The 26,660-nt window shown below is 44.9% G+C and overlaps 1 long non-coding RNA gene across 2 annotated transcripts; it reads right to left on the bottom strand.

The window, feature by feature from the left end:
• Window positions 1-2,669: 2,669 nt before the first annotated feature.
• LOC110128626 (uncharacterized) lies at window positions 2,670-26,597 on the bottom strand. 2 transcript variants are annotated; one of them, XR_002311240.2, is made up of 3 exons: window positions 26,441-26,597; window positions 18,905-19,134; window positions 2,670-2,744 (listed from the first exon to the last, which is right to left on the bottom strand). It is a non-coding gene; the product is annotated as an uncharacterized lncRNA (long non-coding RNA). The 2 variants fall into 2 exon arrangements; XR_011490389.1 differs by lacking the exon at window positions 2,670-2,744 and adding an exon at window positions 9,955-14,547.
• Between the last annotated feature and the right edge of the window lie 63 nt (window positions 26,598-26,660).

The following is a 26,660-nucleotide window of genomic DNA, read 5'->3' as shown; positions in this document are numbered from 1 at the left end:
CCCACATCTCCTGCACTGCAGGTGGATTCTTTGCTGCTGAACCACCAGGGAAGTGGTTCACTATTTGTTCACTATTCACTATTTGAATAGTGGTTCCACTATTCAAAAAAACCTGCAGGGGCTTCCCTGGTGGCTCAGAAAACATTTTTTAACTAGCTTGACCCATTTAAGTGTACAATTTAGTGTGCATGTACACATATGTAACAACCCTTTAAGAACGTAAAAAGCTGTTCCCAGTGTGCAAACTTTATATATAAAACAGGCTGTAACTAAATTTGACCCATAGGACATAGTTTGCTGACCCTCCATCCAGGATCAATACAAATAAGACCCAGATTTGGTAAAATGTAAAGGCTTTAAATGGCAACCCACTCCAGTATTCTTGCCTGGAGAATCCCATGGACGGAGGAGCCTGGTGGGCTACAGTCCACGGGGTTGCAAAGAGTCGGATAAGACACTAACTAACTAAAGGCTTTAAAACAGGACAAAGGAAAATCATCATATACATGAGACAATAGTGTGTTTGTTAAGACTGGTGCCTTAGTCAGACTTATAGCCACATCCTAGGTATATAATGTGGGTCAGATGGTAAAGAATCTGCCTCAAGGCAGGAGACCAGAGTTCAATCCCTGGGTTAGGAAGATCCTCTAGAGAGGAAATGGCAGCCCACTCCAGTATTCTTGCCTGGGAAATCCCGTGGACAGAAGAGCCTGGCAGGCTACAGTCCATGGGGTCGCAAAGATTCAGACATGACTGAGAGACTTTCACTGGGTATATAACCTTTAGACAAGTTACTTAGCCTCCCTATCCCCAGTTAGCTCATCTGTAAATTGGGGTGATAACTGAACCTTCCTTGTAGAGTTGTTGCGAGGACTAAATGAGGTAACACATCATAAGCACTTGGCAAGGTGATGGCCACACAGGAAGATCACGGTAAACTTGGGCCTCTATACATATTTTAAGAAAAGGAATTGTGAGAAAGACATCTGGTTAATCACACTATCAAGGTTGGAGCCATTGCAATTCCAAGATGAGGCAAGGGTCAAATATTTTTGCTCAGCCTGGGAAGTCTCTGGATGCATGTGGGCTACAAAAACTGACTGCAGGTCGTATTGTCACTGACCACGGCTTCTGGCCTCCTTAATCCACAGAAATTGATAAGAAGCCAGACAAGAAATTCAGGAAAGGCTTTATTGGGGTCCCTGTTGCAGCAGGAGGGAGCAAAAACAAATAACAATTTCCTTTGCTTGCTCCCTGAGTGGGGGCAAGGCTGGTTCCTTGTATCAGGTATGTCTTGGGGTCAGTCCAGAGGGGCGGCTTAGGTGGTTTGCTCACTCCTTTGGTGGTGTTGAGTGCAGGGGACATGTGCAGTACTCTTCCTTCGCTCCCAACATCCTGCTTTTTTGTTCCCAGCTCTTCAGAAATGGCAGTTGGGTTTTTGGTCTTTTTATATCTTGTGGTCCAAGATAGATTTGCCCTCACTGCTCATGCACACAGTTATTTTTAGTTACTCACAATTTCTTTGTATTTGGTTGCTCAAGGAGACATGTGTCCAGGTACAACTATAGCGGCAAAGGGTCCCAGGTCTCAGGTCTCAGGTCCCAGCCTGTCTGTCTGGTCCCATTGCCCTGGGGCTCTTGGGTGGGAAGCCAGGCCCCCTTGGGTTCATCGATGGTGCAGTTTGAACCCTGCCCATTTGGCCCCCTGCTTCCCCATCCCCTTGGCCCCAAACTTTAAGGCCAGGGAGAAGCTGCCCCTACCAGAGACCATTTCCCTTCCAGGCAGAAGTGGAGGCAATCAGATGGAACCAGTGATGAGTGGCGTCACAAGAAAGAGAGCTTGGGGCTCCATGGGTGAGGCCAAAACCTCAGAGGCCAAGCCGTCCACACACAACCCTGAGGGCTGCTTTTCTTTGCTCCAGTGGGTGTGACAGTTGGCCAGGGGGCTAGGAACAGAGATTGATCTGTGCACACCCTGGCTTCTTAGCAGGCATCAGAGAAATTGAGGACAGGGTTGAGAATTCTGGCACACCCCTCAAAACAGCCTCCCCGCCCCGTCAGCAGCCTTTACTGGAGGCCCACTGCGTGGACCCTGGGGGGACCAGCGGGAGGTTAAATGGGAAACCAAGTCCGGGCTGGGCCCCCAGCTATAGAGGGTTCACATTGATCCACATGCTCACCCTGCCCAACCATCAGCAGCCTCTCCTCAGGGGTCACTGGGGCCCTGCCTTAAGGGGCAGCAGCCCGCCAGGTGGTGGGCGGGGATCCTTTGTTGTTAGCAGAAAAACAACCACAGATCAGATTTCAAGGCTTTGGGTTTCCACCTCCTACTTCCAGTCTTTTCTAAATAGCTGCAGGAACAGGAACCCCAGAGGGGAGGTGGCCACAGGCCTTCAGCACAAAGGGCAGGAACCTCTCCGAGCCCCACCCAGCCCCACCCAGCTCCCTCTGCCCGGGCCTGGGAGCAGCCCTGACTTTCCTCAGTCGGGGAGACAGAGGAGTCTGTAGGAGCCTCCAGGCGCTCGGAGGAGCAAGCCTGGATGGTTCTGACTCCAAGGACAAAGCACCTGCAAAATCCACACCAGAAACTCAACCAAGAAGAACAAAAAGGGCAAACAAAATCAATTCCCCCCGCCCCTCCAGAAGACAGAATTTTCATAAGCCAAAGCATAGGTGTTCAGAGACATTTATCCTGTGCGAGAATTCCACCCTCTTTAGGAGTCTTCTTCTCCTTTCCCTTTCCTCCTGAAACAAAAAAAAAAAGGAGATAAGTCCCTCCCCATTCACGCTGAAACACTTCTGAATTGAATTTGAGTTGAAAGTCGCTCAGTCGTGTCCTACTCTTTGCTTGCGACCCCATGGACTATACAGTCCATGGAATTCTCCAGGCCAGAATGCTGGAGTGGGTAACCTTTCCCTTCTCCAGGGGATCTTCCCAACCCAGAGATTGAACCCAGATCTCCCGCATTGCAGGCGGATTCTTTACCAGATGAGCCACAGGTATCAGCGATAAATGGCTTATGAATTACTTCTGCCATTGTGAGCTAGTTTCAAAACTCTTGTTAGGATAACAACAAGGAACTACTGTAAAGCACAGGGGCCTATATTCAATATCTTGTAATAGCCGACAATGGCAAAGCATCTGAAAAAGAATATTATATATATTTATATATAGGTTTAAAAAACAGAATCACTTTGCTGTACACTTGAAACTAATACACCATTATAAATCAATTATACTTCAAAATAAAATAAATGGAAAATCATTCAGCAAATACGAAAAAACTGGAGTTAGGATGAGAAATGTATATTCAATAAGATTGTAATAACTAGACTTATCTTGGTGATCATTTCATAATGTAAAACATATTGGATCACTATATTGTGTGCCTGAAACTGATAAAACATGGTGGGTCAGTTATAAATCAATAATAAAAAATTTTTGATAAAAAAAAAAGACATGGGCCTTTAGAGACTAAAGGTCACAAACCTCACCAACAGTGCCCTCTTTAACCCTGAGCACTGCGTGTGAGGGTAGGGGGAGCATCGAGGCATGTTCAGACTGGGACTGTGCCTGAGATCAAAGTGTCACTTGCGTTTTTCATTGCAATACCACCCCCAGGTCCCCTCCACGGGTTAGTCGTTCCTCAAGCAGTCACGTCACCAGCAGCCTTTCAGCTGGTATCTGTAGTCACGCTGACCTGGGGGTACTCAGGCTTTATGAGATTCTGGGACCAGGCATCAAACCCCTTAGGGCTGGAGCCCCACCCTAAGCACACTCAGTTCAGCAGAAAGCAGCCGAAGCTAATAAAGGAAGATGTATTTTAGAGGTCGTGGCCCAAAGTTGGCTCCATTCAACTGCAGCTCCAGCTCTGACCAAGGCTGAGATAAAAATTTATATTATTTTGCATTTTAAACAATCTACTAGTCTTTCAAAGAGTACTGATGGATGAGCAGCAATTAACAGCTCAGTACTCCGTTGTAAATTGCCAATAAATGCTACCATTTCAAGTGTGCATTTTTTTCCTTCTTCATTTTCTCCTCTGTGCTCTTTGTCTCTGTTTTTAAACCAGCATATATTTATTGACTTTCTTTAGACAAAGTGGGCTAGGAGCCACAGGGCATAAACATACACCAGCCAAGTGTTTGCATTTGTTATTGTTGTTCAGTTGCTATGTCGTGCCTGACTCTTTGCGACCCCATGGACTGCAGCATGCCAAGTTTCGCTGTCCTTCACTATCTCCTGGAGTTTGCTCAAACTCATGTTCACTGAGTCGGTGATGTCATACAACCACCTTATCTTCTGTCACCCCCTTCTCCTGCCCTCAGTTTTTCCCAGCATTAATGTCTTTTCCAGTGAGTCAGCTCTTCACATCAAGTGGCCAAAGTATTGGCGCTTCAGCTTTAGCATCAGTCCTTCCAATGAATATTCAGGGTTGATTTCCTTTAGGATTGGCTGGTTTGATCTCTTTGCTGTCCAAGGGACTCTCAAGAGTTTTCTCCAGCACAACAATTTGAAAGCATCAATTCTTCAGCACTCAGCCTTCTTTATGGTCCAACTCTCATATCGGTACATGACTACTGGAAAAATCATAGCTTTAAGTATATGGACTTCTGTTGGCAAAGTGATATCTCTGTTTTTGAATGCACTGTCTAGGTTTGTCATAGCCTTTCTTCTGAAGAGCAAGAATCTTTTAATTTCATGGCTGCAGTCACCGTCCACAGTGATTTTGGAGCCCAAGAAAATAAAATCTGTCACTGTTTCCACTTTTTCCCCATCTATTTGCCATGAAGTTATGGGACTGTATCTCAAAAAGATACACCAGCCAAGTGTTTGCATTTGAGAGATTCCTAGTCTGGCTAGGGTAGTAACACTGTACACACAGGGAAAAAAACCAAATGGCCGAAGTGCTGTGTGATGAATGCTGGCTCTGAAAAAGCAAGCTTCACACTCGATGTTCAGGGAGTTTGCTTTTCAGTTGCTTGAGGGTTGTCAACGACTTCTGTTTCCAAGGAGAAGCTTTCCTTTACATCAGTGGTTCCCAAACTTGAAAGTCTATGCATTAGTGACACGAATTCTGTGAAAAAGGTGTTCTATTGGCCAAAAACATTTGGGAGACATGCAGATTTCTTTTTTTTGCAATTGAGATGCAACTGACATATAATATTGTATAAGGTCCCCTCACTGCTGACCCCAAGAATTTCTAACCCTGTTTAGAAGGCAAAAAAAAGTTCATACTCATTCTCTGTATGAACTTTCCCCTCCAAGTTCAGCCCATATGATCCCTCTTTGCCCATACCGCCAAAAGCACTTCCGTGTCACCAGTTTAGCACCCGACCATTTTCATGTGTTTCCTCTTTGTATAGTTCCATACCTCATACCACTCAACTCATGCAGAATATATAGCAAATGCTCACTAATAAGGAATTACCTTCTTATTAAATACACTTCAGTGTCATGGATAAAAGCAGACTCTAGACTCAGGGGCCAGAGTTCAGAAACTCACGCTGGCTTATTAACTGTGTAACCTTGGGAAAGTTACTTAACCTCTCTGGATTTTTTTCTTTTTATTTTAGTATCTCATGAGGTTGCTGTGAACATTAGACTAAAGTGCCCAGCACACAGTCAACATTTAATCAACGTTAGCTATTTTTGTTACTAGTCCTAAGTGTGTTCTGCACTTGGTCACCAAGGAAGGAGAGAGCCTGGCCAGTGCATGGAGGGCTAGATTTCAAGGGCAGCTCATAACACTGGCCCCAAACACAGTGATATTGTTTATCTCTGCTAAGATCTTGAAGTGCTTTAAAATCTCAACTTATCAATTTTCATAGGAGTTTCTTGCCATAAGTTGGAATCCAATATAATCAACCTCGGGAGGGGTTAATGACCTGCTCAAGGTTACTTGCCAGGGTCAACCACAGGCTAGAAATAGAAATTGGCTCCATGATCACCTCTTTGTCTCACTAGCTTCCTCCCAGTGTGGTTTTGGCAAAAATACATAGGAGTGATGTAGCAACTGGAGTGAAGGTCAAAGAACATCATCTGTGTTTAGCCCAGCCTTGATGATGCTTTTGTTCCTCCATCCTCCCACAAGCAGGCTGATATATCCAGCAGCCTCCTGTCCCTCTCTAAGTGCTCAAAATAGTATTCCCTGACCTCCATTCACCAGGATAAGCCAGGGAAAGGAAGAGAGGGAGCGCTGGAAATGCCACTGGAAGGGCTGACAGGCAGAAAGCGGCTCCCTGACCTCAGACCTTTCAGCATCAACACCTCCTTCTCATCACCTTGGCTGCCTCCCGCCATCACAGCAATCACACTAGCTCCTTGGAAGGACCCTGCAATGCCCTCGCTGCTGCCATAAGCAGGGAAAGTTCTCAGCAGCCTGAACATCCTGTGGCCGAGTTGGCGACAGCCCTATTTATGACTGCAAAAGCAGTTAGGCTCGGAAAAAAGCAAAATAGAAAAGTCAGAAAACCATGTAACAAAGTCATTGAAGAAACTCATCCGGGATGTGTGTAAATGTGTGTGTGTGTTTTCCAACTCTCTCTGCCCTCCCTCTCCGGATAGTCAGAGCTCCTTGCTTTTACGATTCTAACAGCTAATAATTTATGGGGTACATGCCTGCTCAGTCGTGTCCGACGCTTTGCCATCCCATGGACTGTAGCCCCCCAGGCGCCTCTGTCCATTGGATTTCCCAGGCAAGAATACTGGAGTGGATTGCCATTTCCTTCTCCAGGGGATCCTCCTGACCCAGGGATCAAACCCATCTCTCTTGCATCTCCTGCATTGGCAGGCAGATTCTTTACTACTGCACCACCTGGGTCCCTAATTTATGGAGTACCATACTGCCTTCAGAGTCTCCCATGACCACCTGGATTGTTACCACTCCGGGGAGATTATTGCCTAAGTTATCAGGATTGAATGGGCACGTAAGTCATAGCTGACCAGTAAGTGACAGTGACCTAAGGTGGTACTCTGAGCTTCATGAGGGGTTGGGAGAAGTGGTCTGAGGAGGTGACAGAGGACAATGGAACAGTCTGGTCTGCCTAATTTACCGGTAATAGTGATAAGGAAGCAAGTGGGAGGGATGCCCGGAAGGTAGAAAACTGTAAACAGTGAATTCCTGACCAACAATCAGGCAGCCTCTGTTGTAACAGCACGTGCCTGGAGTGGCTTCCTGATAACCCAAACTTGGGCTCTGGGAGAGCAAGCTGTATAAAGGGGTCGGAGTGCAGTCTAGCCTAAGACTAAGGCCATGAACACCTTGGATTCTGTTCTTTATCACCAGCTTATTATCTGGAGTGCCAGATATTACCTGGGGACCGGTCAGTCACTTCCTTCATAGGAACCTTTTGTTCAGGATTTTTGCTTGCAGGTCTTCCTGTCTGCTTTTTATTGCTGGTCACACAGAGAATTTCAAGAAATAACTTCCTCTGGGTCTCTGCCCTCCAGCAGCTTACAAAATATGGCAGAATAGATAAGACATGGACACAGTGCTGCTGTTGTGGGGGAATGTACTAGAATGCTTTTCTGGAATCATTTTTGCAAAAGTACCCCTAGAACAGTGCTCAAAAGTTTCTTTTTAACATTTCTAGTTAATAGTCACATCAAATGGTAAAAGATGTTTGTTTGCTTTTATATACATTTTAAATACCTTCCTATATACCTCATTTCATCTGATTGTGGATACCATCAATAGAAGATGCACTTTTATTTTTGCATACCAGAAAGGAAGAAAAAAAACTTCTACTGATTGAAAAATGCACCCTGATTTCAGAGTTATCAATGTGTGAAAAAAACCTGCATCTTAGACCTGATACAATATTAGTCTTTAAGAAACCTCATTTCTATCAGCTTCTTGCTATAAGTCAGAGAAAAACACCTCACTCTCTGTGCAAACCCAATGTGAGGCCAGCCTGCTTTAATCTCACTGGAAAAAAAACCAGGAGGAAGGAAAGGAAGGGGGAAAGATGAATTTAATATTTCTATGGATGAGATACTAGATGGATAAGCATGTCTATTCATCTCACCTCTGCTTTCTGGGTCTGCCAAATAATTGAGCTCAGCATTAATGGAAAGGGATCTGACAAAAGGAAAGGAGGTGCCTTCTAGACTTGTTTTGTACAAAAAGATTTGCCTCTACCCAAGGCGGCGTGTGGGCTGTGCTACGGGAATGGTTCCGGCAGTGGAGCCAGATAAAAGCTTTGTGGTGAAGGCATTTGATCAGAGCTTGAAGGTAAAAGCATCTCAAGACTGAAAATGCAGGAAGTCAGGAAGACATGCGCCATGGCTGGGCACTTGCCACCTCGTTAGTGACAGCAGACAGTGAGCAGCAAAGGAGAAAGGAAGGCACAAGTCTTCAAAGCAGCACACAAAGGGTTAAGGATTTTGGACCTTTTTAAGCTGGCCATGGGCCACCATAAGGTTTATGAGCTTGGGAATAATTGATACAAAATAGCATTTCAGGGGTGAAAAACAGCATTTCAGGGGGAAAAACCCAGAATTTTAGATGACAAATTTGTAGTTCTGTGTATGGTTAAACTCATTGGGAAAAGGTAAAAGTTGAAAGACCCAATGAAAATTTTAAAAGTCGTCTTTTTTAAAATTTATTTTTTATTGAAGTGTAGTTGACTCACAGTGTTGAATTAATTTCTGCTGCAAAGCAAAGTGACTCAGTTGCACACATATATACATTAAAAAAAAATTATTTTCCACTATGGTTTATCCCAGGATATTGAGAATAGTCCTCTGTGCTATACAGTTAGACCTTGTTGTTTATCCATTCTGTATGTAATAGTTTGTATCCATTAACCCCGAATTCCCAGCCATTTCTCTCCCACCCCACCTGCCCCTTGGCATCTACAAGTCTGTTCTCTGTGGGTCTGTTTCTGAAAACTAACATTTATTGAGTGCACTATTGACAGAAACAGGAAATTAAAGGAAAGAGCTGTTTTGAGACAGCAGTGGTAGAGATAATTGAGTTGGAGGATGAATTTGAGATAATGGAAGATCTAACCACAAAGTAAATTGGAGACACAGAAATGACTCTGGGGAAAGAAAGGATTTTAATCACATTTGGGAATCCTTTTCATAGAGGTGCAGGTTGAGTCAGGGTGTTCTGAAGTCATGGGGAAAGGTTAGAATTTAGACACTTCCCAACTTAGAAATGAGGAGCTCCAAAAGAACACAGGAAGTGGGTTGTTTTAATTCCAGGAGGCTTTGTCCCCTACAGTCAAACATATAAGCGTTGGTTGGAGTTCCACATGTGTCCACAGGTGCCTAAATTACTCATAAGTTGGTTAAAATACACAATATTGGGGGAGGGGAAGAAAAAAAGCAAAGGTAATATTTAGAAGGGAGGCACTTTAGGATCTTAATTAAAAATTGTTTTTTGCAGAAATAGACTCAGAAATAGAAAATAAACTTATGGTTATCAAAGGGAAAGGGAGAAAGAGGAATAAATTAGGGGTATGGAATTAGCAAATACAAACTACTATATATAAAATAGATAAACAACAAGGTCCTACTGTATAGCACAAGGAACTATATTATCTTGTAATAACCTATAATGGAAAAGAATCTGAGAAAGAATAGATACATATATATATCTGAATCACTTTGCTATGTATCAGAAACACAACACTGGAAATCAACTATAATTCAATTTTTTTTAATTGTTTTTTAAATTAGAAAATATTTGAAATATTCAGAGTACAAGTAATAATATAATACAGACTTCTTACCCACCTCCCAAATATTTCAAAAGTCAATTTTTTATATATTTGCTCAGATTCTTTTTTAACATTGCTCCTAAAGAAAAACCAGACAGATACAACCGAGATCATCCTCACTCCTTCTCTTCTTCCCTGGAGACAAGCACTCTTCTCCTATTGCTCTGAAGCTCTTCTAATTATTTCTATACTTTTATGACATAGGGAGAGAGAGCCAAAAATATTATGTTAGATGTTTTATTTATATACATGATATAATAACATACATGTCCTTTTGCAATTTTCATTTCATTCAACACTCATATTATGTTTTGGAAATTTATCCATAATTACATATAATTATAAGTATATATGTGATTCATATTTATGAATTATGTATAATTATATATATAATAATGGAATACATTCATTAAACTTTTGTGTAGTGTGCCATTAATATGAATATGTCATGAATTATTTCTCCTTTTTTTTTTCTAGTTTTAACTATTATAAACAATGCTGTAATGGACATCCAAGTGTGTGTTCCAGGTATATGTTGTGCATGTGCCCAAGACTTTCTGAGGGGTATATATTTAGAAGTAGAATCCTAGGTTGTAGAATATTAATATAAACATTTCTGGCAGATATTGCCAAGCTGCTTTCTAAGTATATGTATTAAACGATACAGTGACTAATACCTGGTATTCAGTTCAGTTCAGATCAGTTCAGTCGCTCAGTTGTGTCCGACTATTTGCGACCCCATGAACCACAGCATGCCAGGCCTCCCTGTCCATCACCAACTCCCAGAGTCCACCCAAACCCATGTCCATTGAGTCGGTGATGCCATCCAACCATCTCATCCTCTGTCGTCCCCTCCTCCTCCTGCCCTCAGTCTTTCCCAGCATCAGGGTCTTTTCAAAAGTCAGCTCTTCACATCAGGTGGCCAAAATATTGGAGTTTCAGCTTCAACATCAGTCCTTCCAATGAACACCCAGGACTGATCTCCTTGAGGATGGACTGGTTGGATCTCCTTGTAGTCCAAGGGACTCTCAAGAGTCTTCTCCAACATCACAGTTCAAAAGCATCAATTCTTCTGCGTTTAGCTTTCTTTATAGTCCAACTCTCACATCCATACATGACCACCAGAAAAACCATAGCCTTGACTAGATGGGCCTTTGTTGACGAAGTAATACTTGTATTACCAGACTTTAAAAAAGTTTTGCTCATCTAACGGGCATAAATTGATGTCTTGTTCTCTAATTTGCATTTTTCTGATCACCAAAGTGTAGGCATTGGTCATCCAAGTGTCCCCTTCTGGGAGTGGAATTGCTTGTTCTAACTTATGCCCTTTTTTTCTATGAGGTTGATGATTTTTTTTAAACTGCTTTGTAGTCCTTTGTATACTTTGGATAGGAATCCGTTTTCAGATGCATGTGTTCTAAATATCTTCTCCAGTCTATGTCTTGTCTTTTAACACTATTTGCAGTATCTTTAATTTTTTAATTATGAAAATGTCCAATCACCCACAAAAATTAAAAGAACATACTCAACCATTAAAAGGGTTTTGTGTCCTTCGTCAATCTTTTTTTCTTTCTTATATTTCTACAATATTTTTTAAACCTTTTATGTTGCATTAGGATGTAGTGGATTAGTAAACAATGTTGTGATAGTTTCAGATGCACAGCAAAGAGACTCAGCCATATATATACATGTATCCATTCTACCCCAAACTCCTCTCGCATCCAGGCTGCCACATAACTTTGAGGAGAGATCCATGTGCTATACAGTAGGCCCTTGTTGGTTATCCATTTAATATGTTTCTGCTAACATATTTCATAGCAAATCCCAGATGGTACGTCATTTCACTACTACATACTTCAGTAAGCATCTACACAACTATGGATATTTTCCTTGTTTAAAAAAATGTATTTATTTTTATTTCTTGCGCCATGTGGTCTGTAGGATCTTAGTTCCCCAACCAGAGATTAAACCTGGACCCCCTGCATTGGAAACTTGGAGTCTTAACCCCCAGACTGCCAAGGCAGTCTTATGGACATTTTCTTATGTTGTCATCATGCCATGATATGATATCTATCAAAATTAACAATTATTCTTTCATATCACCTAATAGATGCTGATTTTGGATACATGGAAGTTTTTAACTGGGCCTCAGTTTTTCCACTGCAAGACACAGATGTACCATTGCCTGGCCTGGGGTTATGACAGCTGTCCTTCCTGTGTGAGAATGACCCATGAGGGGCTCCATGCTGACCGATGGCAGGGCCTTCAGGAGCAAGCAGGCCTTTGCACACCGGCAGGAGACTTGAGCACTGTCAGTCTCTACTCCGGCAGCTGCTCACAAGGCTGTGGTGACTTGAGTCACTATCTCTGACACCTCTGTCAGCCATCGACCTCAGAGAAGGTGGGCTGCCTGCCGCTAGTATTTCCCAATGCTCCTCTGTGAGGCTGCTGTGATTTCACACATAAATTCTTCATATCCCTGAGCGGAGAGGGGAGCCAGAGAAAGCCGCTCAGAGTCAGAATGGTTTGGGGGATGAGCTGGGTTAATTCCTCTGCCATGTTCTCAGAATAAAGAAAACAGACGTTCACTGGGGAAAGAAAGGGCATGAATACAACCACTAGAACAGTGTGTTCTGTGAATATCTTTACTCAGAGAAAAAGAGTCTATGGATTTCTCTCTATACTGCTCAACACAGCAAAGGACCCCGAGTTGCTGGAATTAATGGGAAGACTGGAACAGCTCTGGATAAGACACCAGTGAGGTAATGTCTGGTTTTTGTTAAATATCCCAAATAGATTACTCACTCTTGCTAGATAAAAGGTAAAGACATTGTCATGTATAAACACAAACGCTGAAAACAGGACCCCTGTGGGTTCCTGGGCTGGGGAGCCTCCAGGCTGCCCCAAGACCAGTGATGGTGGCATCACAGGTCAACCTGTACTCACAGGAAAACCAGTCAGCTCTGTGATCTTTGCACAGAAACTCTTATTCTCTAAGACCCTAGACCACCAGCAAGAGCTGGGATGTCCCTATCAGATGAAGCCAGAAAGAAGGGCCATGTGGAAAGGTCCTTTCTCCTTGTCTTCAGTAGAAGAGAACTACTCAGGCCAAAAAGGCTCCAGTCGCTCCTCTGAGCCCCTGGGAGCAATTCCTAGAGGATTCTGTGCCTGGAACAATTCCTTCCAATTAAGGTACTTTATGGGCTTCCCTGGTGGCCCAGTCGCTAAAGAAGTCACCTGCAATGCAGGAGGCTGTCTGCAATGTAGGAGACAAGGGTCTGATCCCTGGATTGAGCAGATTCCCTGGAGAACGAAATGGCAACCCACTCCAATATTCTTGCCTGGGAAATGCCATGGAATACAGAGGAGCCTGGCAGGCTACAATCCGTGGGGTCACAAGAGTCAGACAAGACTTAGCAACTAAACCACCACCAAGGTACTTTACAATTTTCAAAGAATTTCCACGTGCAGTGTTTCAACATATCCTCACAAGAACCTTGCAAGAGAAGCAGATTACACTGCAACCCCATAGACTAATTGATAGATTAAGTGACCTGGCAGGACCTCCAACCCAGAATGTGGACACCAAGCTCCGGGTTCGTTTTCTGCATCCACGCAGAGGGCTGGGTGACTGCTCCTGGTAGTCCTTCTGTAAGTCCTTGACCTTACAGCGTGGGGTTGTCAGAGGCGTGGGAGAGGCTGAGAAGGGAGCCAGGCATCACTTTCTGGTTCCTGGGGTCCAGCCTAGGCATTTCTTCATGTCACCACACCACCCCCATCACCCTGCCAGGGTACCATCTCTCTCCTCCCCCGCGTCACAGGCTGCCATGCGGAGAAGAGACAGCTCGGGGAGCTAAGAGTTGCCCAATGCTGGTCTCTGAGGCAGAGCTTCTGTTCTGGAAAAGAGACTAATGGATTGCCAGGGAAATAGACCGATTTCCCCAAGGATTCTTGCTTCAGCCAAGTCATCCCACACACTCTGTGGTAGGGGACTTGAGATTTCATTTCACAACTTCCTGGCAGATATCAGGGCAGCGGATGGTAATCCCGTTAGAGTTGGCCAGTCTCCCAATCAGGCCAGAATGCTCGATCTGCTGCAGACTTCCTCCTCCCCCACACGGCTGCCAGGCCAGCCGGGGCCGCAGTCTTGGTGGCAAGCTCTGAAACCTCACCAAGAAGTCTCTCCAGGACATGTGAAGGCAGCTCATGATGACGAGAGAAGCGCACTATAATATTATAACAGCGAGGCTCCCATACTTCCCGCACTACCAACCCCCAATCCGGCCTCTCCCCTCAGTGAAGGGTTGTGAATGCTCCCTACCCACCTTCATTTACAAGCCTGTGTCCTATGCATCCTGCCTCACAAGAAGCCCTGAGGCACACACAAGCTCCTTGAAGCTAGAAGTTTCTCCAGGATCCTGGGGGACCATTCTGCGAAGGAGAATGTGCGTGCTCAACCTATTGTATCATATCATCCAGGAAACTTTGCGTCTGAGCAGTCGAGCTCTTCTCACGACGCTTCTTATCGTTCCCAGATCCTCCTGAGGAAATCACCAGCCTCCCATGGGATCACAAGGCTTTAATAACCAGGAAATAAACAGCATGGAAATGCGACGAATCACATGGAGGTAAAACAGGAGCAGAGCAATATCTGCTATTATTAGAGTCAGACAGCCTTCTCCATCATCTTCCAGTTACCCAGGCTTTCAGCCGGTATGAAGTGGGGAGGGGTGGTAGAGAGAATACTTTCTGGTACATAGCAGATTCAAATGTTGGTTTTTCTGAGGTTGGAAGGGAAGATATTATTATCCCCACTCTGCAAAGGAACAAACCAAGGCCATAATTATTCAAGATTATATATGTATGTACATACATATATGTGTATATATACACATACATATATATTGTAATGAAATATGAGGAAGAGAAAGTTAAAAAAAAAAATCTCATTTAAAAAAGCATTAAAAAATTCCTTGCTTGGGAATAAACCTAACCAAGGAGTGAAAGACCTATATGCTGAGAACTATAAAACATCTATAAAGGAAATCAAAGACAATTCGAAAAAATGGAAAGATTTCACATGCTCTTGGATTGGATGAATTTAATATAGTCAAAAATAGCTAAAGTGTGAAACAGATCTCCAGTCCAGGTTGGATGCATGAGACAAGTGCTCAGGGCTGGTGCACTGGGAAGACCCAGAGGGATGGGATGGGGAGGGAGATAGGAGGGGGGATCAGGATGGGGAACGCATCTAAATCCATGGCTGATTTATGTTGACGTATGGCAAAAACCACTACAATATTGTAAAGTAATTAGCCTCCAACTAATAAAAATAAATTGAAAAAAAAAGAAAAATAGCTATACTACCCAAAGCAATCTACAGATTTAATGTGCTCTCTATCAAATTACCCATCACATTTTTCATAGAAGTAGAATAAATAATCCTAAAATTTATAAGGAACCATAGAAGACCCAAAATTGTCAAAGGAGTCCTGGGGAAAAAGAACAATCCTGGAGGCATAACCCTTTCAGACTTCAAACAATACTACAAAGCAACAGTAATCAAAACAGTGGTACTGGCACAAAGACAGACATATAGATAAACGGAATAGAATAAAGAGTCCAGAAATAAATCCTCACACCTATGGTCAATTCATCTTTGACAAAGGAGGCAAGAATATACAACAGAGAAGACAGTCTCTTCAGCAAGTGCTGCTGGGAAAACTGGACAGCTGCATGTAAATTAATGAAGTTAGAACACTGCCTCACAACACATACAAAAATAAAGTCAAAATGGCTTAAAGACTTAAATATGACATGATACCATAAAATTCCTAGAACAGAACATAGGCAAAACATTCTCTGACATAAACTATAGTAGCGTTTTCTTAGGTCAGTCTCCCAAGGCAATAGAAATAAAAGCAATAAGAAATAAATGGGACCTAATCAAACTTATAAGATTCTGTACAGTAAAGGAAGCCATAAACAAAAACAAAAAGACAACCTAAAACTAGGAGAAAACACTTGCGAATGATGCAACTGACAATTGGGCTTAATTTCCAGAATAGAAAAATAGATCATATAACTCAATAGCAAAAGAACAAAAAGCCCAACCAAAAAATGACCAGAGAAATAGACATTTCTCCAAATAAGACATACAGATGGGCAACAGGCACATGAAAATATGCTCAACATTGCTAATTATTAGAGAAATGCAAATCAGAACTACAATGAGGTATATCACCTCACACTGGTCAGAATGACCATCATCAAAAAGTCTACAAACAATAAATGCTGGACAGGATGTAGAGAAAAGGGAACTTTCTTACACTGTGTGGAATGTAAACTGGTGCAGTCACTGTGGAAAACAGTATGGAGTTTCCTTTAAAAACTATAAACAGAGTTACCATATGATCCTTCAACCCCACTCCTGGTTATATATCCAGAAAAGATGAAAGCTCTAATTCAAAAAGACACATGCATCCCACTATTCATAGTAGCACTATACCCAGTAGCCAAGACATGGTAGCAACTTAACAGTACATTGACAGATGAATGGAAAAAGGTGTAGCATATATGTACACAATGGAATATTAGCCCAAAAAGAATGAAACAACACCACTTGCAACACATGAATGGACCTAGAGATTATAATACTAAGTGAAGTAAGTCAGACAGAGGAAGACAAAAATCATATGATATTACTTATATGTGGATCTAAAAAAAAATAGTCAAATTAACTTACAAAACAAAAATAAACTCACTGACATAGAAAATGAACTTATGGCTATCAAAGGGGAAGAGGGAGTGATAAATTGGGAGTATGGGATTAACAGGTGCACATGACCATATATAAAATAGATAAACAACAAGGATTTACTGTATAGCATAGGGAACTACATTCAATATCTCATAAGAAACTATAATGGAAAATAATAAAAGAAAATATATATAAACATATATATACACACATATATATGTATAACTGAATCGCTTTCCTGTATACTTAAAACTAACACAATATTGTAAGTCAACTATAATTCTATTTTAAAAATATTTAAAAGATGCTCAACATCCCTCATTATTAGAGAAATGCAAATCTAAACTACAATGAGATATCACCCCACACCGATCAGAATGACCATCATCAAAAAGTCTACAAACAATAAATGCTGGAGAGGGTGTGGAGAAAAGGGAACACTTTTGCACTGCTAGTGGGAATATAAATTGATACAGTCACTATGGAAGACAGTATGGAGATTCCTTAAAAAACTAGGAATAAAACCACCATATGACCCAGCAATCCCACTCCTAGGCAAATACCCTGAGGAAATGAAAACTGAAAATGACATGTGTATCCCATTGCTCACTGCAGCACTATTTACAATAGCTAGAACATGGATGCAACCTAGATGTCCATCAACAGATGAGTGGATAAAGAAGTTGTGGTACATATACACAATGGAATATTACTCAGTCATAAAAAGGAATGCGTTTGAGTCAGTTCTAATGAGGTGGATGAACCTAGAGCCTATTATACAGACTGAAGTAAGTCAGAAAGAGAAAGATAAATATTGTGTACTAATGCATATATACGGAATCTAGAAAGATGGCACCAAAGAATTTATTTGTGGGGCAGCAATGGATAAACAGACATAGAGAACAGACTTATGGACATGGGGAGAGGCGAGGAGAGGGTGAGATGTATTGAGAGAGTAACATGGAAATTTACATTATCATATGCAAAATAGACAGCCAATGGGAATTTGCTGTGTGGCTCAGGAAACTCAAACAAGGTCTCTGTATCGACCTAGAGCAGTGGGATAGGGAGGGAGATGGGAGGGAGGTTCAAGAGGGCGGATATATGTATACCTATGGCTGATCCATGTTGAGGTTTGACAGAAAACAGCAAAATTCTGTAAAGCAATTAACCTTCAATTAAAGAATAAACAAATTTGAAAACAAAAGGAAAAAAAAATATTTATATGGTAGTGGTCCCTAGACTCAAAAGAACTTTCCAGGCCACACATGTTCATATTCCAGACTCCTGGGATATAAACCTGACCCCTTCCTTTTTCTTAAATCCTTCATCCAATTAACCCTCTTGATGCTCCAGCTTTAAACTATCTCATATATGTACCACCCTCACTACCCCCGGCACAGTTCTAAGCACTTTAAATCCAGCAACGAATTTATCCTCATAAAACACTAAAGTGGGTATCATTATTATTCTCATTCTACTGATGAGAAAACTGGTGCACATATGGGTGAAGTAATGTGTCCAAAGGCACATACTTGCAAAGTGGCAGAGCAGGAATCTGGGGGTTCTGACTCCTGAATCTCAGCTCTTGACCACTGCATTCCGTCAGCTCCACTCACTTTGCTCTCAGCGCCTGCCTCTCTCAGACATCAGTCATTGAGTCCCTCGAAGGCAAGCATCGGCTTTTTATTCTTATCCCTGAGCCCTAAGCACAACGTCTGGTGCACAAGACGTGATCAACAACTGTCTGCTGAATAAACAGTGGGTACCTGGGAAGAAGAGAAGCTAGAGAAAGGCCATCCGGTTTAAACCTAAAATCTCGGAGCTCAAATTAGTCATGAATTCTTTCTTCTGCTTTTATCCAAAATAATAAATGGCCACAAAATGGGTCATGATCCCACCAGAGTCCATCTCTGACGGACTTTGAGGGAGCAGCCCTCCCAAAGGCAGCACCAGCACTCTAAGGCCCTCGGGGGGCTCCCAGGCCCCCTGCCTGAGACCTGACGTCGGTCTCCCAGACTGCGCTTCTGGGCTTAGAATCAATAGGCTCCCCACAACAAACTGGAAATCTGACTCGCAGCTTCTATGCTGATGTGCTGAGGTGGAATCAAACGGGGAGGGCTTCCCAGAACATCCGAGTGAATCAGCTGCTCCGTTTGGGATGAATCCAGAACATGTGCCCACAAAGGGTAGCACGTTGCAAATTGAGATCTAAAATGAACCATCTGGTCTGGAGAAACGGCCAACTGGAGGGATGGGGGCCTGGAAACCTCCCAGAGAGCAAACTTATCTGGGGGAAATGATGAGTCAGCTCTGCCCAGAAACAAAAGCCTTTGACCAAGCCCTTTGCAATAGGTCCCACGGCATCTCTTCTTAGATGAGCCAGAATTGGGTAACTCCATCTAAAGGTTACCTTTGGATTCAAGGTTCTAAGATGTCTGGTCCTGGGGTCCGTATGGATCTGGTTACCATAGCATAGGATGCAGAGAATCACTTCACAGCCAGACGGATGTGTTAGGCAAGAGGTGACAGGAAGTCCTGGACTAGTCAGGGACCAGCCTTTTCCCCTAAAATTGAGGCAGCTTAGCCTTGATCCTGGAGGACAACTTTGTGTCTTCTTCTCCCAGCCATAGTCACTGTTGCCTGTAAAAAAGTAAAAAGCAAGCCAATTACCAGGTCTAATTATCTCCCTTCATTCTCCTCTTGGCAAGAGCTGCTAAGGCTCTTGCCAAAACTCTGCTTCACCAACACCCTGATCCAAAAAGCCCCAAGTTAGCAGGAGAAGGCTCTGCCAGCGCAGAGCAGCTGTAAGGCTTCCCAACACCAAGACAGGGCGCAGGAGTTCAAAGCCGCTCTCTCCCAGGAGCCCCCTCGGCCTCCGCATCTGGACAGAAAGGGGTGGTGGCGCCGGCCACCGGGAGCCACACCAGAGCATGACGCAGCGGCCACCAGCAGCCACTTGCCCTGTCTGCTCCCCCCCCAACCCCCAGAAAGCAAGGAGGCTTTTTAAAGGCCTGTTTGTACTTGCAGTGGGAGCTGCCAGGTCATGGTGAGCTTCATGGCCCCTTCTGTCCAGGCTTGCTTAGAGCTGAGCCTGGGCCTCCCAGCTGAGCTCAACTGGGAGGTGGGCCAGGGGCTCTCGAGGGGATGCTGGGAAGCTCTCCAGGCACCTTGCCAGTGCCTGTGTGCACATCCTTGCACTTCCCAAGTAGCTGTCCTGCCTCTGCCCAGGGGTGAGCCCGAGACCTGCTAGTCTCCTGCTGCCTGGAGCGAGGGGTCACTCACTCCTGGAAGATGCCCGGAGCCGTGGGGCTCTCTCTGACTCATGCAATAGCGAGCCAGTCTCCAAAACCCCAGTCAGCAGGGAGAGGCTAAACCAGGTGGCCATCTACTCAGCCTCCAACCCCGCAGCCCCAAGGGAAGAACGACCAGGTGCAGTTCACGGGGCAGTTATGAAACCTAAGAAGCTGGAATGGCTTTGGGCTGGGGCTTTGAGAACAGGCAGGTATTGTGTGGTCAGGTGCAGAGGGGGTATAGAATACCCATCAGTTCACATACAAACATCATCCCAGTCTTGTGCAGAGGGAGAAAGGGCCTTCCAGGAGCTTGAGTGGATTCCAACCAGAATGGAAAAAGGAAGGCTGTGTCCATGAGGGGGTTGGTGACCCACACCCAGAAGAAAGGAGGCCCAGAAGCCAATATGGACCTGTTTCCCAGCCCTCACCCCAATGCCTACAACAATTTTAAAGATCCCAGCATATGTGCCTGAGACATCTCCGGGGATACGGAAGTTCCATCGGTCAGTGATCAAAGACTCTTTTCCTAACAGCCTTGGACAGGGGTTAGTTTCTCCACATGCCATCATGCTGGCCATCAGCAAATATTTACTGTCTGCATGGTCAAAGGTCAGTGGCGGCCCTCCCGGTCCCTGCCTCCCGAAGACAGACCATAAAGGGCAACAGAGCTTAGCAGGAGCTTGAGCAACCAGACAAAGATGGCTTGCAATGGGTCAGGCACAAGAGACATGGAACACCTCATCTTTGTGCTGAAGCCAAAGCTTTGCATGTTTTACCATTTTCCTCTTTCACAGTGGCTGGAAGGCTGGGAAAGGTGAGAAGGGAATAAGAGCAGGAGAAAAACTGAGCGAGAACACAATGGCGCATGGAGAGAGTGATAATAGAGTGAGAGGTGGGGGCAGGGAGCCGTGGGACAGGAGCTCCGAGGTCTAAGTGGGGAAGAGGCCAGGCAGACACCTGTTCAGACAAGATTTCCCCCGGGGCTGGGCTTATCTTCTCCATCTGTCCTCCCACAGTCAACCAGTGTGCTGGACTTGGTAGCTTTCCCTTTCTCCCTTGACTTACTGATGAAGACTGTAGTTATCAACGCCCTGGTTCCTGCAGCCTCAGGTAGCCACATAAAGCTCGCAGGCCAGTCCCTCACCCTGTGGCCTCTAAAAAGATAAAATCCAGAGACAGGGTGTGGGAGGACCCTCCTCACCATGTTTCCCATTGTCAATGGCCATTCCAATGCCCTCTCTCCTAATGGGTCATCTCTGACACTAATGTCACCATATTTTGAGCACCCCAGCCTCCCCCTGGAGAAGGGCTCTATCTGCTCCCTGTTTGTGCCTTCATTTACACTTTCTCTGTATCCTAAAGCCTGCCTATTTCGTGTCATAATCTGACCTTTATTTCTTAAAAGAATTTTATTTATTTTTGGCTGTGCCGGGTCTTCATTGCTGCGTGGGCTTCTCTCTAGTTTCAGCGAGCAGGGGCCACTCTTGGTTGTGGTGCTTGGGCTCCGCATTGCGATGACTTTTCTTGTGGCAGAACATGGCCTCTAGGGCGTACAGGCTTCAGTAGCTGCGGCTCATGGGCTCAGCACTTGTGGCTCCTGGACTCTAGAGCGCAGGCTCAGTAGTTATGGCACATGGGCTTGGCTGCCCCACGGCATGTGGGATCTTCCCAGATCAGGGATCAAAGCCATGTCTCCCGCACCAGCAGGTGGATTCTTTGTCACTGAGCCACCAGGGAAGTCCCCTGACCTTTATTTTTTATATCTAGCTCCTTTGTGCAGCTTTTCCTGATTTGATCTCCAATTAACCTGTCCCTTCTCTGCTCAGAATTTTGTGACTTGAATGTAAACACTCCTTACTAATTCTAGTTGTGCACACAGCCACAGCCTGCTTAATGCTGTGTCCACTCCCCACCCCACCCCAAACTCCAGGGAGTATCAGGTAGACACTTAAGACATATTGACTGACTCATTGGAATGACTGGCTGAGGGCATGACAGCTGTGATCAATCAAGAGTCCACAGTCACCATTTCCCAGGCCACCCTGAGAGTTTCCACAGCAGAGCCTGCTGCGGAGTGGAGATGTCATCCGATTTCTTAATTAATGCAAACACTGTTCATCTGAATGCCCTAGGGCACAATTTTTTTTTCTTTTTTTTAATTGAAAAAAATGAGAACATTTTAAAAATGATAAAAATAACATTTACCAGCTTAGGAATAAATGAAGCTTTATTTCTAGACCTTCGGTTCCAGCAGCACTCCCGCCCTCCCCAACCCCAGCCCCAGTCCCCCTCTACAGGTTGGTTGTCCCCTTTTCCCACCTTTCCCACCATGCTTCTTTGGGTGATGAACAGAATTCCTGCCAGTGACCACTAATTGGGGTAATGGAGTGACTGCGTAATTGTTCTCTCTTCGCAGCCCAACCCACCACACTGGCTGCTTTCTGACTACCTGCCTATCATCTGTTCCAGGATCACTAATTTGCAACAACAACTTCCATTGTCGTCCACATCTGGGACTCTGGGGTTTTAAGTGAATCTCCCTAAGGCAGAGAACAGAAGATGCTGCTATTTCAGTGGGTCTCATCTACAATAGGACCATTCTCTGGGGTTTCTGGGCAGTGCGGGGCTGCCCGAGTGAAGGGGAAATCTGAGCAGTGATGGGACCCAGGCCAGAGCGCAGCGTGCTGAGGGAGGACAGCAGACAGGGGTAAAATTCTGACCTTTTCTTCCCAGCTACTTGGGTTTGCATTTCATTTTAATCAGTTTCAGATGAAACTGACAAGCCAGGATCCTCAGGAATCCTGGTGCCCCTGCCATTGCCCTCTGGCCTCCGGGGCATCGGTTGGGCAGCATCTGTCCTGGCCTGACCCAGCTTCCCCCAGAGGAGGCAGCATAGAGGGTGGCCTTTCCGATCCCCACAACTCAATCACAGCCTATTCTCTCTGTCAGCACGGCTGGACACAAGACAAGGCTTTATCCCCCTGTTGTTTTTTGAGGTATGTTCATTCTACTTGAAATCTGTTTCACCTTAAAGGGATCATTGGCTCAGTGGTAAAGAATCCACATGGTAAAGAATCCGCCTGCCAATGTAGAAGATGTGGTTCCCATCTGAATTGGAAGCATCTGTTGGAGGAGGAAATGACAACCCACTCCAGAATTCTTGCCTGAAAAACCCCATGGACAGAGGAGTGTAGTGAGTTACAGTCCATGGGGTCACAAGGAGTCAGCATGACTGAGTGACGAAGCACAACACAACAACGACAAAAGGATCGTGACCTGCCCAGACTATGGCAAGGTTAGCATTTTTAGAACAGGGCGTAACTAGGACACCGAGGGACAGCCTCCGGGCACTCTGTCACGTGCCTGGGGGGGGCGGGTTTGTTGGTGGACGTGGCACGAGGGTGCTGGCACAACCTTTGGTCTCTGAGCCCCCTTGAGCTGGGCTCTGGAAATGGGCTTTGTTTCTTGGGGTGACTTCTATCTCCACCTGCCTTCCATCTTGGCCTGTGTCCCTCCCTCCCTCCCTACCCCACCCTGCCCCCCAGGCTCAAGGCGCCCCTCACTGTTCCTAGGCAGCTCTGGGCTTCTGATCCACAGAACTGGGCAGTGTGGGCTGTGGGTCCTGGGAGTCAGTTCCGGGCTTCACACAGTCAGACTCTTGTCTTTACCTCCAGACCACCCTCCCCATCCCCAAACACCTGGGAGGAGGGGATGTTGAGGCCTGCTTGAATCCCCATAAATGCTTGCTTCTGCCTCCAGTCTTGATCATTTATAAACTCGTCTTATTCCTACACCCTGCTCTGCTCACATTAGCATTTAAGCTGCTCAGGCACATCTTTGTTTTCACTGTAGAATACCTGGTAGGGTGACTGACACAGAAGAGGTGCTCAATAAGTAATTAATGAATTAAACTGGGTTGGAAGTTCCGGACAGTTAAGTAAGAGCTGAGGCTCTTTCTGGAAAGGAAAAGTTGAGACTGAGCAAAAGATAAACAAAACGCACCAATACCCGTCTCAGCTAAGGCAGGGTTTTGCACTCCGTTGGGATCTTGAAAAGGCTGAAGTCGGCTCTCAGGGATCCGTCTCCGCGAGACCGTCTGCTCACCACTGCCCTCCGCTGGACACCTGGCCAAAGCAGCCCGGCCAGTGGGGACATTCTCGGGTTTCCTTTCCTCCCCAGGCTGGATCCAGCTCCTGGGCAAACCGGTTTCTCTGTTGGCTTCTCTTACCAGGTTTGTTTCACTCTAACTGTGCTGCACTGAATTCATGAGACCTGGGAAGGCACAAGAGAACTGTGACTTCTTTGAGTCCTGGCGTGTGGAGGGTTCCACAAATGCTTAATGCATGAAAATCAACATAATGACCTTTAGTTCCCGACATGCCAGCAGCACTGTGGACTTATTATGATTGCAAACATAAGAATCCACTTAAGAACCTACTCCTACAACGGTCTACACACCCTATGCTGCCAGCTTTTAGGAGACAACTGAGAAGAACAAAGAGGGACAAAAAGCTTCTGGGAAAGAATTAAAAAACAATCAGTCATTTCTATCTTGACAACAACAGACCTTCCTCCTTAGGGGAAAAAGGGAGGAAGGGGAGAGTAAACATGGGTACCACTAAATCTTGTGGAATGACTTCACTCTCCTGTCCTAAATCTTATGGAATGACTTCTGTCTTCCACACTGTGCCACATTTCTGTCTTTAATTATAGATATGGGTGAATTTGCCTTATTATCTCTACCCCTGACCTCTTTAGCTTATAAGCATTTTGCCCAACACACTGACCCTTAAAAGTTATTGAATTCCTGGCAGTCAAATATGGTGTATGCGTGGCTAATAATTTGCCAAATGGCAATAGTAAAATAAGTTAAAAAGGACGCATCACATTTATGGCTTATAAATTGCTTCAATTTGCTGAAAAATTGTTTTCGTCTCCCGAAATTGAACTCTGGAGTTAGCCCAAGGCCTGGCAGGCATTTGGAGATATGAATCTGAAGCTCACGGAAGAACCTGGACTAAGCAGCATAGAGGTGGAAGTAAAAACCCAAATATCGCCCAGGAAGAACTCGGAGGGTGAAATCAAAGTATGATAGCTCAGGACCCAGTGCTGAAGGGCCAAGGGAGTGGAGGAGGCTAGGACAGAGCCAGAGAGGGAAAAGCCAAAGAGGTAGGAGGAGCAAGGAAGGATGGAGTCAAAAATACCAAGGAGCTGGGAAATTTCAAGGATGAAGGAGTGGCACATGGCCTCAGATGCAGATGAATAATCTGGTCAAGAAAGGATTGAGGGCCTTCCCTGGTGGTCCAGGGGCTAAGACTCCATACTCCCAACGCAGGGGGCCCAGTTTCCATCCCTGATCAGGGAAAGAGATGCCACATGCAGCACCCAGTGCAATGAAATAAAGAAATAAATATATATTAATATATTTTTAAAATTTAAAAAAGAAAGGATTGAGAGTTGAATATGAAGGTCACTAGTGACCCTGAGAGCAGTTAGTGACCTTGTGAAAGCAACTTCATTTGAGGGTTGAGGTGGGGACAGAGTGGAAGGCACTGTGGTGGGAATGGGATTGAAAGGGAAGCAAGGACATGGAAACAATCATAGGAGGTAACCAACTTAGGCAAAAGAATAAAGGCTTTCAGTTTTGACCGTGCACAGGCTGGACTTCACCGATTCAGCTTCCCTTCAACCACTAGTGACATGTTCCAAAAATAAAAATTAATCATTCCACGTCCTGTTGTGATTAATATCTGCTGGCTCTCCACTTGCTGAACAATGGAGAGCAAAGTCCAGGGCCGATCTGTTTAGTATAATTTATTTTCTATAATTGTATTTATTTATTTTTGTCTGTACTGGGTCTTCCTTACTCTGCAACGGCTTTCTCAAGTTCTGGCAAGCGGGGGATTACTCTTTGTTTTGTTGTAGTGCTTGGGGCTTCTGATTGTGGGGGCTTCTCTTGTTCCAGTGCGCAGGCTCTAGGGCGCAGTCTCAGTAGTTGTGGCTCATGGGCTTAGTGGCTCAGCGGCATGTGAGATCTTCCCGGGACCAGGGATAGAAGCTGTATCTTCTGAATTGGCAGACGGATTCTTTACCACTGAGCCGCCAGGGAAGCCTTAAAACTGATGTTTTACTATACATAAAATATACTTACACTTGATTAGAGAAAAATACCGTTCTACCTCACTCCATAGCCTGGAGAACAAAGTTCAAATTTCTTCCGGCTTAAGTGATACGATTTCTTCCCTTGATTCTTCCCCCATGTCCCCAAATACGTGCTTGCGCGCTAAGTTGCTTCGGTCCTATCTGACTCTTTGCAACTCTATGGCTATTCTGTCCGTGGGAGTCTGCAGGCAAGAACACTGAAGTGGGTTGCCATGCCCTCCTCCAGAGGGTGCCCACATTAAATACACTACAGATCTAAAATGGGCCTCGACGTCCTGCCCTGCCCACCTTTTCAACACCTATCATGTTTTTCAAGATTCAACTTGTGCCATCCCTGTTAGGGTCCTCTAGACACAGAGGCCTATCATCTAAAGCCTTCCATTGCACTCTTCCGTTTATGTCTCCCCTTTCTTTTACTAAGCTGTAGGCGAGACAGCTCCAGCGCTTATCACTAACCCGCTCTATCTTTGCTGAAGAAACCTGGGCTTTACCGTTGTAGTCCAGCCCGAAGGACAGCGGGACAGATCCTCCTCCAGTCCTACAAGGGGCGCTGTGGCAATCTCCATCGTCTCCCCCTCTCTCCACCTCTCCGGACCCTCTCCCAGACTCACACGCTTGGGGCTCCGCCTCCTAGGCAACATCCCTCCTTCCCATTGGTCAAGAACGAGCCGGGCTGGCCAATGGAGCGAGGCGTTGGTGCGAGGTGGCGCC

The sequence above is a fragment of the Odocoileus virginianus genome, chromosome 11, assembly GCF_023699985.2.
Source record: "Odocoileus virginianus isolate 20LAN1187 ecotype Illinois chromosome 11, Ovbor_1.2, whole genome shotgun sequence".
Taxonomy (NCBI): Eukaryota; Metazoa; Chordata; class Mammalia; order Artiodactyla; family Cervidae; genus Odocoileus; species Odocoileus virginianus.
The sequence above is the reverse complement of the archived record's forward strand: the minus strand, read 5'-3'. Positions and strand labels throughout refer to the sequence as shown.